The sequence below is a fragment of the Micromys minutus genome (assembly GCF_963924665.1).
Source record: "Micromys minutus genome assembly, chromosome: 31".
NCBI classification, from domain to species: domain Eukaryota; kingdom Metazoa; phylum Chordata; class Mammalia; order Rodentia; family Muridae; genus Micromys; species Micromys minutus.
The window spans coordinates 2,220,758-2,236,586 of NC_137966.1; the positions used below are offsets into that span (position 1 = coordinate 2,220,758).

At 39.4% G+C, this 15,829-nt stretch overlaps 1 pseudogene across 1 annotated transcript; it reads left to right on the top strand.

The window, feature by feature from the left end:
* The first annotated feature begins 14,274 nt into the window (after positions 1–14,274).
* On the top strand, positions 14,275–14,913 carry LOC308440253 (high mobility group protein B3-like; annotated as a pseudogene). The gene has a single exon. The product of its transcript is annotated as a high mobility group protein B3-like (transcript).
* Positions 14,914–15,829: the final 916 nt, after the last annotated feature.

A 15,829-nucleotide genomic window follows, 5' to 3' on the forward strand; every position in this document is an offset into this window, starting at 1 on the left:
TGGATGCACATAATAGCAGCTAAGGGGGATGACCTTTCTCACAACATCTATTCAGTATTGTTTGGAAGTCTAACCAATGCAGAAAGACAAGGAAAAATTATGAATGATAAAGACTATAAAGACCACTGTCATTATTCACAGAAGATTAATTCAAAACTCAGTATACAGGATAATTATTGGGATGAATAAAAAGTGATTAAGAAAGAAGCTAGAAATAAGATTAATGTGTAAAAATCCATTAACTTTCTAAACGGAAGTTAAAACAGAATTCATGAAGGGCTTTGAATATGTGCATATGAAGCAGGTGAAGAATATTCGTTGCCTTGGTGTTTATAACAGCAATGTTGTAGAAACAACCCACATAACTGTTCAGGGAAAAATACATATCTTATTATATAGCCATATATGAGATTGTGTGTGGAAGTAGATATGAATGACATATATATATATATATATATATATATATATATATATATATATATTAAAGTACAGCAACCTACATGAATCTCAAAAATTAATTTTGCAAAAAGAGTTTATTATAGAAAACAATAATAATTTGTCTTCTATACCACTTTAAAATAGTATATGATTTTAAAAATAAACACAAATATGCACTATAAAATACTTTCTAATAAATTATATATACATAATAAAGTAGATCTAAAAGCAGAGAGCTTTTAATAAATAAGTAAATAGCATATTATATATATACATACACATAAACACACACATATATAAATAGATAACTTGCTTATATGTATCAGTATATCAAACTTTCATAAATGTATCAATAATTTTGATGTGTAATATTTGTTTTATTTTATGTATAAGTGTTTGTAAATCTGTTTAACTGTAGGTGTGTTTGTGGTCCACATGCCTTCAGTACCTTAAGAGGCCACAAGAGGTTATCTAATAGCCTGGAAATAAAGGTGTAAGCTGCCTGGCGGGCACTAGTAACTGAATCCAGGCCTCTGAAAAAGCAGTAAGCACCTTTACCACTGAGCCATCTCTCCAACCTACATTTTAAAATTTAAAAACACCCTTTCAAAGAATGAAAATCCAGTGTTAGGAGATATAGTGAATTACATTGTTAAATTTAAATTTTATTGGACTTTATTGTGATGGCCATAGGGTCCCTGCAATACAACTTTTACAGTGAGAAGGAGGCTCAACTCAAACTACAGCATGGGCAAGTGGGAATTTATAGACAAAAATTGTGGAATGTATAGGAAGAAACATGGATGGAAAATTAGTAAGAGAGAGCTGCATATGTGAAAGGATTCTATCTAAACTCATCTAGCAGAATAAATGTGTGTGTGTTTGTGTGTCTGTCTGTCTGTCTGTCATTGTCTGCATTACATGTGAGTGAAAATACCCATAAATACCAGAAGAAAGCATCAGATCCCCTGGGACTGGAATTACAGGTGATTTTAAACCATCTGGTGTGGGTGCTGGGAACTGAACTCCTGTCTTCTACAAAAACAAAATTTCTCTTAATGACTAGGCCATCTCTATCATTATTGCTGATCGAATATTAGCGCAGCATGGCACATGTGCAGGGTGGAATAAGTGCGACTCTAACAGGAGGAGATATTAAGGGGTTGGTTGTTGAAAGTGGGGGTGTTATTGTTACACTGATTCAGCAAGGCTGTTACTCAATCTGGATTTTCCAAGGAGCAACAGACAGGTACAGCAGAAGATTTGAGAGCCTCTCTGAAGCTTGGTCAAGCAAAGAATTTTTTGTCAGTTCTACAGAGAAAGAACTAAGGGGAAACCCAATGGAAATGGTGGCTGAGTCCAGCAGGACCTAATGAATAATCAAGTTCATTTAAAAAGCAAAGGTCTCTACCACCTAGCCTAGAGACTTGGCAGAGTTTAAACACTTTAATGCAAAATAAAATCTCTTCCAACATTAGAAGTGATCCCATACTCTCTCCCCTGTAAATGGTACAGGGTCTTTGTGACCTGCTGGGTAGAGATGAAGCAAGAGAGACAGTGGAGGTTGCACACCATTATGGTTTGCTTCCCATTGCTGTAATAAACACCAAAAGCAACATGAGAAGAAGTGTGTTTATTTAATTCTACAGTTTAGAGACCACCTGGGAATGTCAGCACAGAGACTGCAAGCAGTAACTTGGAGGCAGGAACTGAAGCAGGGTCCATGAAGAAAGGCTGCTTATTGGTCTGTTTCCCATGAAAGTCTCAGCTTGCTTTCTTATATACCTCAGAACTAACTGCTTAGAAGTGATAACGCCCACAGTGGGCTGTGCTCTATTGTATTAATCATCAATCAAGAAAAATCCCCTACAGATTTACCTAAAGGACAACTAGATGGAAGTATTTTCTCAACTGAGGCTTCTTCTTCCCAGAAGACTCTAGCTTTTTTTCATCAAACTGGCAAAAACATAATAAAACAACAACAATGACAAAGCATAACAGTAACAACAAAAACTAGCCAGCACACGCAGAATGACAATGATTATTATTGAATATATAATATATAATAATATATTAGACCTTCCCCAGGCTCAAGACCTGGAATTTGATCAGGATAAAACTCTAGCTGATATGTGGAGCATGATCAAAGGATCATTCCTCTGTTTTGAAGTGATAGAGCTCAAATAAATTTTAATAAACAGATTCCTACTGGCTTTGCCCACCTAATAATATCCCTGTACTTTTCTTCAACACGCCATACTCGATTTTTGTGTAGAATACCATCCTGTCAACTGCTGGTCTCCTCTTCATGCGGCCTCTTCTCTAGCTTCTTCCAAGGCAGGCAGTTAACCTAAGTCTGGCAAAATCAAGTCATTTCTTTCCAGTTGGCCATAGTGATGACTTAGGACTGAGCACATCATGGAGGTCAGACCAAGAAGACACAACCCCAGGATTTTATTAGGATCATAGGAAGGGAATCATTTCTCCTATTGAGTGGTAGATGGGATAGGGTCTGTGTCTGGCACTGATGGCAGCCATCTTGCCACCATGAAGTACTTTCTGTGACAGAGCCAACAGAGAGAGTGGACAGGGAGAGATAGCTTGATGCTAGCAACATTGCTGTCCACACTGAAAGCGATTGGGGAAATCAGTGTGGGGAAGTACCCAGGAATGTAATTCAGATCTTCCTCTACTATAAACTCACTGTAGGGCTTTGGAAAAAATGCTTAGACCCTACTAGAGTCTAAAATTACTCATCATTAATTTGGAGAATAAAAACAGGCTGTCATATATTTTCACGAGTAAATATGAAGACCTAGTGCTCCATATAAATAAGTGCCCCAATAAACATTATATACTATTCCTCTGCTTGCAGTCTCCCACACACATTCCTCTGTAACCTCTGCCACTGTGACATTTTCTCTACTTTCTTCTCCCTATCAAAAGTGATTTATTTCAGATCTACTGGCAAGGAGAGAAACACACAGAAAGACAGAGGCTCACAGATTGAGATTATTGATCCAGCCTCTATTACAAATAAAAGCAATTTAAGCCTGAAACTAGACACACACAAAAAGGAGTTTCTTGCCCAGGAAGATGTTGAGCATGGACTACTGAACAGGCTGTCCCCGTGGGCTTCTTTTGACAGTGTCAGCCACACTTTACTTAGAACTAATCTGATTGTTCTGACCTGAGAGAACTTGTCAAGAAGTTGGACAGGATTAGCAAAAAATACTTCATGGCCTCACAGCTGCTTGAAAACCTAAAACTGATCACACATCTGATATGTCCAGACACTCAATGTCTCCTGAATCCTAATGTGTTCTGATGAAGCCAGAGTTTGGGGGTCTTTTGGCCCCTTTGTTTCAAAACTAGACATTAACGTCTAAAATATAGAAACCATTTTGTTTAAATTGACCTTGAAGCCTTGGGGAGTCTGCCTATAAACCAGCACTCAAAATAGATTGAGGGAGGGATCTGTAGGATGTGCCAAAGACTTGGGATGAAGTAGGCTCCAGGTAGTCTATGGGGGTGTCTTCTAGCAGTGGGGAATATAAAGCCTGAAGTGGCTACCTCCCACTTAAGCAGGACTCCCAATGGTGGAGTAAAGACTCCAATCCACCCATATAAACTTCCACCCAAAATTTGTCCTGCCTACAAGAAGTGCAGAGTCTGAGAAAATGGTCAACAAATGACTGGCCCAACTTGACACCCATCCCATGGGCAAGAACCAAGCCTTATTAATGATACTCTTATGTTTGCAGACAGAGGCCTAGCATAACTGTTCTCCAGGAAGCTCTACCCAGCATCTGACCAAAACAGATGGAGAGACTTACATCCAAACATTAGATGGAATATGGAAAGTCTTCTGGAAGAGTTGTGGGAAGGGTTTGGGACCCAGAGGAGATAGGAACTCCACAGGTAAACTAACAGAGTCAACTGACTTGGACCCTTGCGGGTTCCGAAAGACTGAACTACCAACCAACCATAGGCTGGACCCAGGCACACAACACATATGTAGAAGACATGCAACTTGATCTTCATGTGGGTCTCTCAACAACTGGAGCAGGGGCTTATCCTGACTCTGCTGCCTGCCTGTGGATCCTGTTCCCCTAACTGAGCTGCCTTGTCTGGCCTCAGTGGGAGAGAATGTGCCTAGTTCCACAGTGCCTTGATGTGCCAAGGTGGGTTGCTACCCTAGGGGACAGAGAATAAGGAGAGGGAGGCTAGGAAGAGGGGCTATGGGAAGGGGGACTCAGAGGAGGGAGGTTGAGATCTGGTTATAATGTGAATAAGCAAATAAATTAATAGAAAAAAAAGCAGGTAACCTTCCTAAGGTCTCTTATCTGTTTTACATTACAAGCCTCTTTTTATTACTTTTCTCTGCTTGAATCAAGAGGAAATTTGAGCTCAGGATGGCAAAAGAGATTCCAGCTCCCATGCCAGCTACAATCAAATGCACCAAGCTGGGGGAGCTCCCCAGTCTGGTCTCAGAGGGAAACAGTGCTATAATCAATTAGTGACATCTGCCAGGGACAGAGGCCAGGAGTGGGAGGCCAGACTAGCACACATCTGTGGGTGGTTTGAATAGGAATAAGAGAATAATGTAAAATGTTGAGTTGTCACCTGGACTCTCTGACCTTCTTTTCGGAAGGCCTGAAGTATTTATTTTTCCCACTATTCATTTTTCACATGGTAGACATAGAACAGTAGCAAAGTATTACTCTGTCCTTAAGAAGATCAGACATAAATTTACACATTGGGTCCTAAGCCAGCCAGATTTTTTTCTCTCTCTTTTCTCTTGTAGTATTTAATCCTCTGGCCAAACATCTTCTTCTCAGTATAAGGCCAGTCTAGCTTTAAAAGTTTATCATTATTTTCCTTGATTTTATTTAAAAATAAAAATGCCACATCCTCTGGAACATGAGAGAATTACAGATTATATAGAAAAATATGCTCCCTCCTTTCTCTCTGTGTGTGTGTGTAAAAAAAAAAAGATAGAGACACGGAGATCTGCTGTTTGTTGGGAATGTGTCCATGTTCATGAATTCATGTGCACAAGTACATGCAGGTACATGTACATGTGCATATGAAAAGCAGAGGTAGATATTCCTTCCTCAATTACTCTGCCTCATTTTCATCTTTGTTTTGTTTTTTAACTTTCCTTGAGTTTGTTATTTGGCAATTTCATACATGTATAAGTTCTGTGTGTCACTACTCCTACGAGAAGAGAACAAATGTGTAGTCATCCTAACAACAGACCAAAGTAGGGTTGCCATCAAAATCCAACTTGGTGAGCCAATTTACTGTTGTTATTTAGAAGAATGTGAGTGACAGGTTACTTACAGAAGCAGGAATGACTCAAAGGCAGCTGCATCACCAAAGCCCACCCTGAAATGACAGCTCATAAAAGTTGGAGACCTAGAGACCACTCAACAACCTAAAGGCAGCTCAGAGAGCATCTTCTAGGCAGCTTGTCTAGTCTACCTTATCTAAGAAGCCCATCTACTCTCTGCCTTCTTAGCTGTCCTACCTGTTTATATAACCCTAAAGAGAAGAGCAAGGAAAATTGTGCATCTCGTCAGGTTTAAGAACTTCCTGAGACTTCTGAGATGTTTATTTCCTGAGACTTCTAAAATGTTTATTTCTTATGTCTAAGTGAACTTCTATCTTTGTAGGAAATTGCTAAACAGTAATAGCCTTTACTCTGATTATTATTATTATAATCCCAGTCTTCCTTCCACTCCTACTTTCTTCCCCTCCTCCCTACAAGTACCTTTCACACATTCATTCATTTTCTTTTTTTAGAAACAGGGTTTCTCACTGAATCTGGAGCTTGATGATTGACTAGACTAGTTAACCAGTGAATATTGAGAATCTGACTGTTTCCACCCTTTAACACTGTAATTTCAGATTGCCACACTGGCAAACATTTCCATAAGTGCTGAGAATTCTAACTCTGGTTCTCACACTTCTATGCCAAGCGCTTTAGTTGCTGAGCCATCTCTCCTGCATGAGATCTTCCTTGACAGTTGAGAAAGTTGAGGCGCAACAGAGGAAAGTGACTTGTATGAGGTGGCAGAGGGAAACTCTAACTACCACCCTTTCCATAACACTTTATGCTTTTGGTTTATTCTTTCCCTATTTCTTACCTCCAATGACAATCAAACTTCCTACCAGGAATCTCATGAAAATATAATTTTTAATCAATGTCCTATTGAATTATTAGCAGAGAAAAGATATGATAAATCCAAAGTGACAAGGACTAGGCAAGTGACAGAGAGTGATGGGAAGATTTGGAATGGTGGTAGTAATGACTCACTAAGGAGCATTTGCATTTCCGAATCATGTCAAGAGTCACATCTGAGATCCTTTCCTAAGGCCCAAAAGTGACAAATGTTTTAGCTGTGATTTCCTCTAAAGATAATATGTGGACGCTGGCTGCCTTGTATTTTGATAATTTCTAAAGTTTTAGTAGTTTGGCATCTCTGTTGAGACCCTAACAGGATGAGGATTGTTCCCAGGTAAGATCTAGGTGGTTATTTACAGTCTTGGTTTGCAAGTCTCACAGTGTGGCAAAAATAATCATACATGGTGCTATTTAAACGGAATTATAAATGTGTACATAAAGTACAGAAGAGGAGAGATTAGCTTGGGCGACATCAGGGAATTCCTTTATAGAAACAATATGGATTATTAACTCATCCAATCAATAAACTTAAGAGTGTGCCCAAGCTGTGCTGTAAGTCAAAACATACATAAAATGGGTTAGGGACGTGGCTCAGCGGGTAAGAGCACTTGAGGTGCAAACATGAGGATCTGAGTTCAGATCTCTACTGTCTATGTAAAAAGCCAGGCATGGCCACATGTGCCTGTGACCCAAGTGCTAGGGGAGGAGGAAAGAGGAGGAGCAATGGGGCTTGCTTGCCATCAGCTGAGCCAAAACACAGTGACCTCCAGGTTTGGTACATGACCCTGTCTGGAGAGAATAAGGCAAAGAGTGACAAAGGATGCCAAAAGTCCTCCCTGACCTATGTGTGTGGTGATCCTATGTGTACACACACATGTGCACACATAGCACACACACACACACACACACACACACACACACACATTACTAAGAATGAAGAGAAGATATTTTATGGCCCCTCAGAGCTCAGAGACTGGACATGATGGTCTTTCATGAATAAACAGTGACATCACCTAGTTGGAAACAACAATCAGTGAAAGTCCCCCACCCAGTCACAGGAGGAATCTTAGGAAGCATCAGTAAAACTTCAAATCTTTGACTAGACTAGCCAAGAAGAAAAAAATGATGATATGAGAAGATGGCCCCATCAGTTCTAAAAAGTAACGGGGATCCCTCAGCTACCTTTAAGCCAGCATACAAACAATTTATATGGCATAGAAAAATTAATTAGACCTAAGAAACACATCATAAAAGCTTCCCCCCAAACAGGATAAAACCCTAACAAGTAAAGTAACTGAATTCATCACCAAATCTTCTGTGGTCCTACTGATGAATTCTGGCATTAAAAAACAAACAAACAAAAGCAATTCAGCAAATTACAGACCATTTCAGAAAAACGTAGGGAAGGAAGACACTTCTTAACTCATTGTTTGAAGCTAAGGCCAAAGGCATCACACAAGAAGACTACTGACAAACAGCCCTCATACATATGCATAAAAGTCTTCCACAAAACATTAGCAAGCCAAATCCAGCATTGCAAATATTATATATCATAACCAAATGAAGTTTCTCTCAGTAACACCAGGGAAGCCTGTTTATTTTGCTGCTAACTTGTGCCCTTCATGGCACTCTTTCTTATATTCTTATTAATGCTTGTTTTGATTGATCTTGGCTCGTCTGCACAATTTTCCTCCACAAAGATAAACAGCATAGAAATACATGTAGGATCTATATGGTCCCCGTTTCTTCTTACACAGAAGTTATGGATCCCATTCTGTGTCTTGATATTTTCTCACGAGAACGGCAGATTTGCATTCTGAAAAGATCACTCCCACACAGAGGAAAGGTTAGAACTGCTAGAAACAAGATAGCCAAACACACTGTGGTTATTGGAACAGTTGATGTCAGTGATGGCTGGGTATAGGGTAGAGATAAGTGGTGATGTAGAGGAGTAGACAGAAGGGCAATAAGGCCCAGAGGTCAAAGGGACAGGACTTGGAGGTGAAGTGGTACCCACAGCCTTGGTCACAGTAATATTTCTAGTGCAGGGAAATTTTCTACATAATAAAATACAAGACATATTTATAGTGTTTCCTCTTTTTAAAAGAATTGTAGGCATTTTTAAACATTTCAATTCAGCAATATATTTTCTATTTCAACATATCTTTTGCATGTCATTGTCTAAATTTGTTACCAAATAGTTATTTCTTCTGAATGCCCTGTAAAGAGACTTTAATTACTAAAATTTTCCAAATTATAATTGCTATATTGTGAGACACAACTGAGTTTCAAGTACTAATTAGACCTTCTAAATTTGCTTAACTCTTTAATTAACTGCTACTATTTTATGGACTTTGGGGGATTTCTGAATATAAGATCATGTCATCTGAGAATAGGGAAACTTTTATTACTTTCTATGCAATTTGGATTTTCGTATGTATGTATGTATGTATGTATGTATGTATGTATGTATATATGTATGTATGTATGTATGTAATCTATCAATTACGTCTAGAACATCCAGTATAGGAATACTAGTAGTGGATGAAAACATTCATATCTTATTGCCATGAGTAAGTAAATGTTATATATTTCTTGTTGTTTTTTTCTAAATTTGTTTCATTGTAGTTAATTTGTATGGGATAATATCTACCTTTTAAATTTTATTGAGACTTCATTCACTTTATAACATGTTGATAGCTTTGAAGAGTATCATATGTGTAGTTGAAAGGAAGTAAAACACAGAATATAATGAACACCCAACATACGTATCATAAAGATTCAGCAATTATCAATCTGTGACCTCTCTGGTTTTATATATTTTCCTAACTGTTTCATTTAGCTCCACTTTAGGTCTGGGGTTCTGGGATTTCCCACACATCTTATCTGTCCATATTGTTCAGCACTTTGAAGAAGCACTATTACCAAACCCACTGTTATTTCTCTTGATCCCTGTCAAACTGCTGAGTCAGTAAAGCTCATTCCTTTATCCAAGGCTTTGATCCCTTTAAGAATTCATCATGGCTTACCCTTCAGAGAGATATTCCCTGAACAGTTTAATTTAAAACGTAGAATCCATTTGTTTCTCCAGGAGTGAAGGAGAAGGTCAGGTATAGAGATGCTGTGTTGTTTATCCAACCCTAATCCTGGATTCCCAACTTCCCCATGAAAACACTGGGTTGTGGGTCACACTGGGGATCACCTTACCAAGCAGACTTATGGCATGGAAGGTAGAGAGTATAGAAGGGACAGAAAGTAGCTCACTCCTTGCCAAAAAGCCCCCAGCTGACGGCAGCCATTGGTCCATGGTCTTCTGTAGAGTCATGATTGAGAAATAACTTCTCATGTCCCAAACACTTGGCTCTCAGGACAGCCATATATTTGCATATATAAAAGGCTTTTCACTTGACCTATATGAAGCTCTCTTGGCTTTTCTCAGTCTTTGTCACTAATTTCTGTTCCCCTACCACCGATGCCTATGGAGGGGCTGGTACCAAGTGCTCAGCTACTGGGAGTTTTCTTAGCATCCCTAATGCAACCTCTTCCTAATCTCTAGAATAGAGTCTGTACCACTGCCTGCTTCATAACATCAATGTGGTGATTAAATTAAATGTAGTACCTAAAACTTTTAGTGCCTTCACTCTGGCATGCTGTTGTTATTGCATATACCCAGTTTAGTCCATTAAAGTGATTCAATCCTCCCAGTTAGCCACATATCCTGGGTGATCCTTCCATTATGGCTGCTAGATAATGATGATGATGACAATGATAACAATGTTGCTGCTAATGATGATGATGGGGAAGAGGAGGAAAAGAAAGGAAGAGGAGAAGAATAAAGGAAGAAGTAGCAGGAAAAGTAAGAGAAAGAGAAGGAGTAAAGACTGAGTTTCAAATTCCTATATGTAAGTGGGGTTTTAATGTGTTTTCTGATAAGATGATTGTTAACAAAACAGAAAAATGGCTATATAAGTGGCCCCCCACAGTACCAAGCAGCATAAATATGCAACAAAGACTCAAGTCATGATAAGAAGTGGGATCCAGTCATTCTTTGGAGCGGACATGTCTTTTAGACAAAGTGGAGCGATTTAGCTGTCATCCCTGAGGTGAGCAGAGAGAAACAGGGAAGCTGTGTGTGTCATGTCATGAGACATGTCTGATGTCACAGTCTGTCAATAGTGGATATCATCCTTGAAGATTATTTGAATCCAAATTAGACATAAAGTCCTTTGAGCCAAAGTAAACCCTTCATAAGTCCCCCAAATTTCCAGCACTCTAGGGGACATATTCCCATTGCATACCAGTAACATTATCATATGATGCTTTCCAGAAGCTAAGAGATCAATCCATTTAGATAGATGAATACAGGTCCAGACTGGGTAGCCTTTGTGCTACTAAAACCCAGCTGAACAGGCCTCCTGGGACAGTGGGTGGGAAGGAGACAGTACCATAGTGGAAAAAGTTGCTTTAATTTTAACTTTTATTTAGCATTAACCATTTTCCCACACTATTTTGTAACTCACAGTAAGGAACGAGAACAAAGCAATAAAAGCAAAATACATTCAAATAAAATCCCACAGTGCTGTATAGTAGTAGGTGGTGCTGTCCTTGGGGGCTCATTTTTTTAATGCCTCATTTGTTTCTGAATTTGAAATATCAAAAAGCAGAAGAAAGATCTCAGTCTTTGACTCATGCTCTAAAAAGTAAAAGTTTGGATTGTCTTTGAATTGATGCATAAAAACATGGCGCCCAGATGTCCCTTCCCTTTTGTGATACCATCATGATGATGTCATCTATCCATAAGTAATTTACAAGGAAAACACTGGTATTTTCTCAGGCTGTCACCCTAATCTATCTCTGTATACAGTAGTTACATCATATACACAATGGCCTTTAGCAAAAGAGGAGAGAGCTAGGGAGAACTAGGAAAACTAGAGGAACTAGGAAACCAACAGCACCTCAATAGCCCACAGGCAACTGCTTGTGTGTCTCAGAAGATTCTCTAATTGGAAACATACTTGTCCAAGTCAAGTGAAAGTCTAAGTGTTCAAAACTGAAGTTTTAGTGATCAAATCAAAAACATCACTATCTTTAAACCCTGCAGGAAAACTAACAGTCATTCAAGGGTGGTTTCCACACTATTTACCATCTTCAAACCAACCTCTCCCCTTTCTTTCCAAAAGATGTGACTTTTGTTCAGGCCAGATGAAGAAGACACAAATTGGGATAGCTGCCCAGATCACTGGGGTTGTCTCCGTGGCACCTTCTGTCCTGTCTCTGTACTAAATGCTTTTGGAGCAGGGACATCTGACCCAAGCCAAGGAAATCAGATTCTGCCTCTCAGGAAGCTGTGACCTCAGTAGAAAAATGCAGACAGGGATGTTTGTGTGTCCACTGAGTAGCATTTCCAGCAACCCTCTGGGCTGAAGTCAAACTGCCCAGGTTCCTTAGTCTTATTAAATACTAATTGCTTAACAACTTACATAATCCAATGAATTTTCATAGCATCATCAAGTTAACTAAAGTGAGGTTCTGTTTTGTTTTGTTTGTGGAAGATTGCAAAGAACCTTAAGGAATATGTTGCAAAGAACCTTAAGGAACCGTCAAGTTCTTAGAATTATAACTGACTAATTAATGAATCCACAAAGATCCCAGAGGGTGCTTGTTGTAAGAACAGCTCTGGGTATCACAAAAGGAAGATACCAAAGGCAAGAATCAGAGTAGTGCCCATAGTAGGTGTCATGGAACTTTCATCCAACAAGATGAACTAGTCTTAAACCATTTTAATATCAGTAAAGTAGAAGTACACCCTAATACTTTACATAAGAGGTTCTTCACATAAGCCCTCCAGATTCACACAAATACTCACAAGAAAAGCATTTAATATGTTTAAGTCAAATTTTCTGAAACATATTTTAAGTTGCTTCTAGTTCTCTCTTCCTTCTCTGTCCTAGTTCATTTTCTGTGACTATAATAAAACACTGAAAAAAACAACTGGTGGAGGAAAGGGTTTATTTTAGCTTACAGGTCGATTTTCAAAGGAAACCAGGGTAGGAGCTCATGGCAGAAGCTTGGAGCGAGAACCCTGTGAAGGAATGCTGCTACTTGGCTTGCTCCCACTCATCAATCAGCTATCGTGCTTGTACAGCCTAGGCCCATCTGCCCAGGGATGGTATGAGCTACAGTGGACCGGGCTGACATCAATTAACAATCCAAAAATTATCCCCCAGACATTCCAACATGCCAGTCTGATGGATATAATTCTTCAACTCAAGTTCCCTCTTCCAAGGTGACTCCAGGCTTTCACGGAGGTGATCGCCGAAGCTAATGACACTACTCACAATGACTCTGCTGCCAACACTTTGTAGTTCTGTCTATACACTTACAACTCTAGGACGAAAGTTTGATCTTCTTCCTCATGTATTTGTATTGGAGCTGCAGCTCCAACCTGGAACTCAAAGCTGACTTATTACTGTAGATCTTCCCATCAGACAGGGTCAATGACACCATCGTCACCTCAGCCCTGAACAGTCAAACAAACTGAAGAAGGTAATGGATAGGAGAACACATTGTGAACTCCAAGGCATTAAATGAGCATTAGCTTTTAAAAAGAATAGATAAATAATTCATAAGATGATGTCAGATTCTGATATGAAAATTCATCTTCCTTGCAATCTTGACTGGATTTGGGATCACCTAGGAGACACACCTCAAGGCATGTCTCGGAATCACATAATTATGTTTTCAGAGAAGTAAAGGAGAGAAAGAAAAACACTCTCTGGCTATGGATGCCACTGACCTATGGGCTGTCAATCAAGAGAAAAAGGGCAAAGAAGTCAGTTCAGAACCAGCAGTCTTTTCTTCTGACTGCTGATTCAATTTGGCCAACTGCCCTATATACCTGTCTGCACAGCTTGTGCCACCTTTGCTCATCCCATCCCTGCCATGATATACCCTTGAACTGTGAGATAAAATAAACCCTTCTTTCCTTAAGTCGCTTTTGCCCAGTGTTTTGTCATAGCAACAAGTAATTAATACATATGAAAAGAGGCAGATAGCCTCAATTACACAGCTTTGTGTGTTATGCATTTAATACAGTACTGTTTTAATATCACAGATGAGTGCCAAGTGCTTCCAGATGAACTTCTCTTTTTATTTCTGTCTTAAAATAACTTAGTTATTTTAGGAAAACAAGTCATCACAAAACAAACCCTGGGTCATATTTATTCATCAACAATTACTTCTTCATCATGTGTCTTCAGGTTGGGTCTGGCTCTGCAAATTGGTCCAGGTATGCTCCATTGGAACCTGTAGCAACAGCAATGGCTGAGGTTCAGGGGACACACTCAAATGCACAAGTACTTTGCACAAGCCTAAGTTCAGTCAAAGTCTTGCCCATTACCATACCATCCCATTGGCCAGAGCAAGTCATGAGGCAAGGCTCGAGCTGAATGGTTGGAGGGAGAAGACTTGGCTCTTGGACATAGAGTGCAGAGAGACCAAGAGAACATCTACTATCAACAATCTTTCTGCCAGTCTCTAGGTTGTATTCTTTTGCCACCGCCAGCAGAAAGACTCAGAAAGAATTGCTTCCTTGAGCACTGTTTTCTTCACAGATGGAAGGAAATAAAATTTCCCTGAAAATAGTAATGCTTCCTACTGTTCATGAAATCCCAAAGAGGCAGTGCCTTGCGCTGCCTTGTCTATGGAACAATAAAGTCCAGGTGGCTAAAGGTGATCCCAGAAAACCAAAGGGCAAGATGTCTGTTTACACCTTCTTTGTGCAGACATGCAGAGAAGAACATAAGAAGAAAAACCCAGAGGTTCCAGTCAATTTTGTGGAGTTTTCCAGGAAGTGCCCGGAGCAGTGGAAGACAATGTCTAGCAAAGAGAAATCAAAGTTTGATGAAATGGGAAAGGCAGATAAAGTATGCTATGATCAGCAGATGAAAGATTATGGACCAGCTAAAGGAGGCAGAAAGAAGGACCCGAATGCCCCCAAAAGACCTCTGTCTAGACTTTTCTTATTCTGCTCCAAATTCTGCCCCAAATTCAAATCCACAAACCATTGGAGAAGTGGCAAAACAGCTGGGTGAGATCTGGAATAACTTAAGTGACAGTGAGAAGCATCCTTACGTAACCAAGGCAGCAGAACTGAAGAAGTATAGAAGGATGTTGCTGACTATAAGTTTAAAGGGAAGTTTGATGGCGCCAAGGGTCCTGCTAAAGTTGCCCGGAAAAAGGTGAAAGAAGAAGACAAGGAGGAGGAAGGAGAGGAAGATGAATAAAAACTATCTCTTTATTTATACCTTAGAGTAAGAGAACGCTGTGATTGTCACATCTCTTATGTGAGTCGTGTCTATTGCCCCATTAGGTTTAATTACAAAATTTGATCATGATCACATTGTAGTTTCTCAAAGTGTCAGTGGTTTACATGAGGTGTCTGTGGGTTTCTGGAGTGCCCTGAAACTGTGTCAAAGTTGCACATAGCTCCAAACATTGTTAAAATGAAAGGCACTCTCAAGCCCTCCTCACTCAGAGCACTTGGCTGTTGGTCTGACAAGGCATTCGGAGATGTCTCTGGCATCTTGTTCTCAACTCATAAGGTAGTGTTAACCATATGGTTATTGGCTAGAAGTCCTGAGTTGTCAACTGTACATACCTATAGTTTGTAAAGAGAACAAAACAATCCAGACAGATTCTTGATGCTCCTTGTTTGTCGAGGAGGCTTTTAGGGCAAGATGCCTTTTGAAGAGGGCCATAGATTCAGGGCGTGCATGGAGGCTGGAGCTGTTAATACTGCAGTGGGCATTCATTTATCTTCAGGTTGTCTTGTTTCTGTATATAGTGGCACGGCATCCTGCGGACATTCTTAGTTGTGAAGATGGGGGAGGGGGAAGCTGGCGTGAGAAGTGTTTGGTGTTTTTTTTTTTTTTTTTCTTTAATTAAGTGCAGTATATTTTAAACTTTTTAAAGAAACTGTAGAACTCATTGTTCAGCAAAGCAAAGAACTACTGTATCCATGGAAGTTTAAAAACCCTCTGCACCTAAACGCAATCCGCAACATTCTGTTACTTTTTGTATGTTTAGAATGTTGAAATGTTTTTGAAGTTAAATAAATAGTATTATACTTTTAAAACTGAGCAAAAAAATAAAAAAATAAAAAGAAATCCCCAAAAGGACTCTACTATTGAGGTTAAGCAG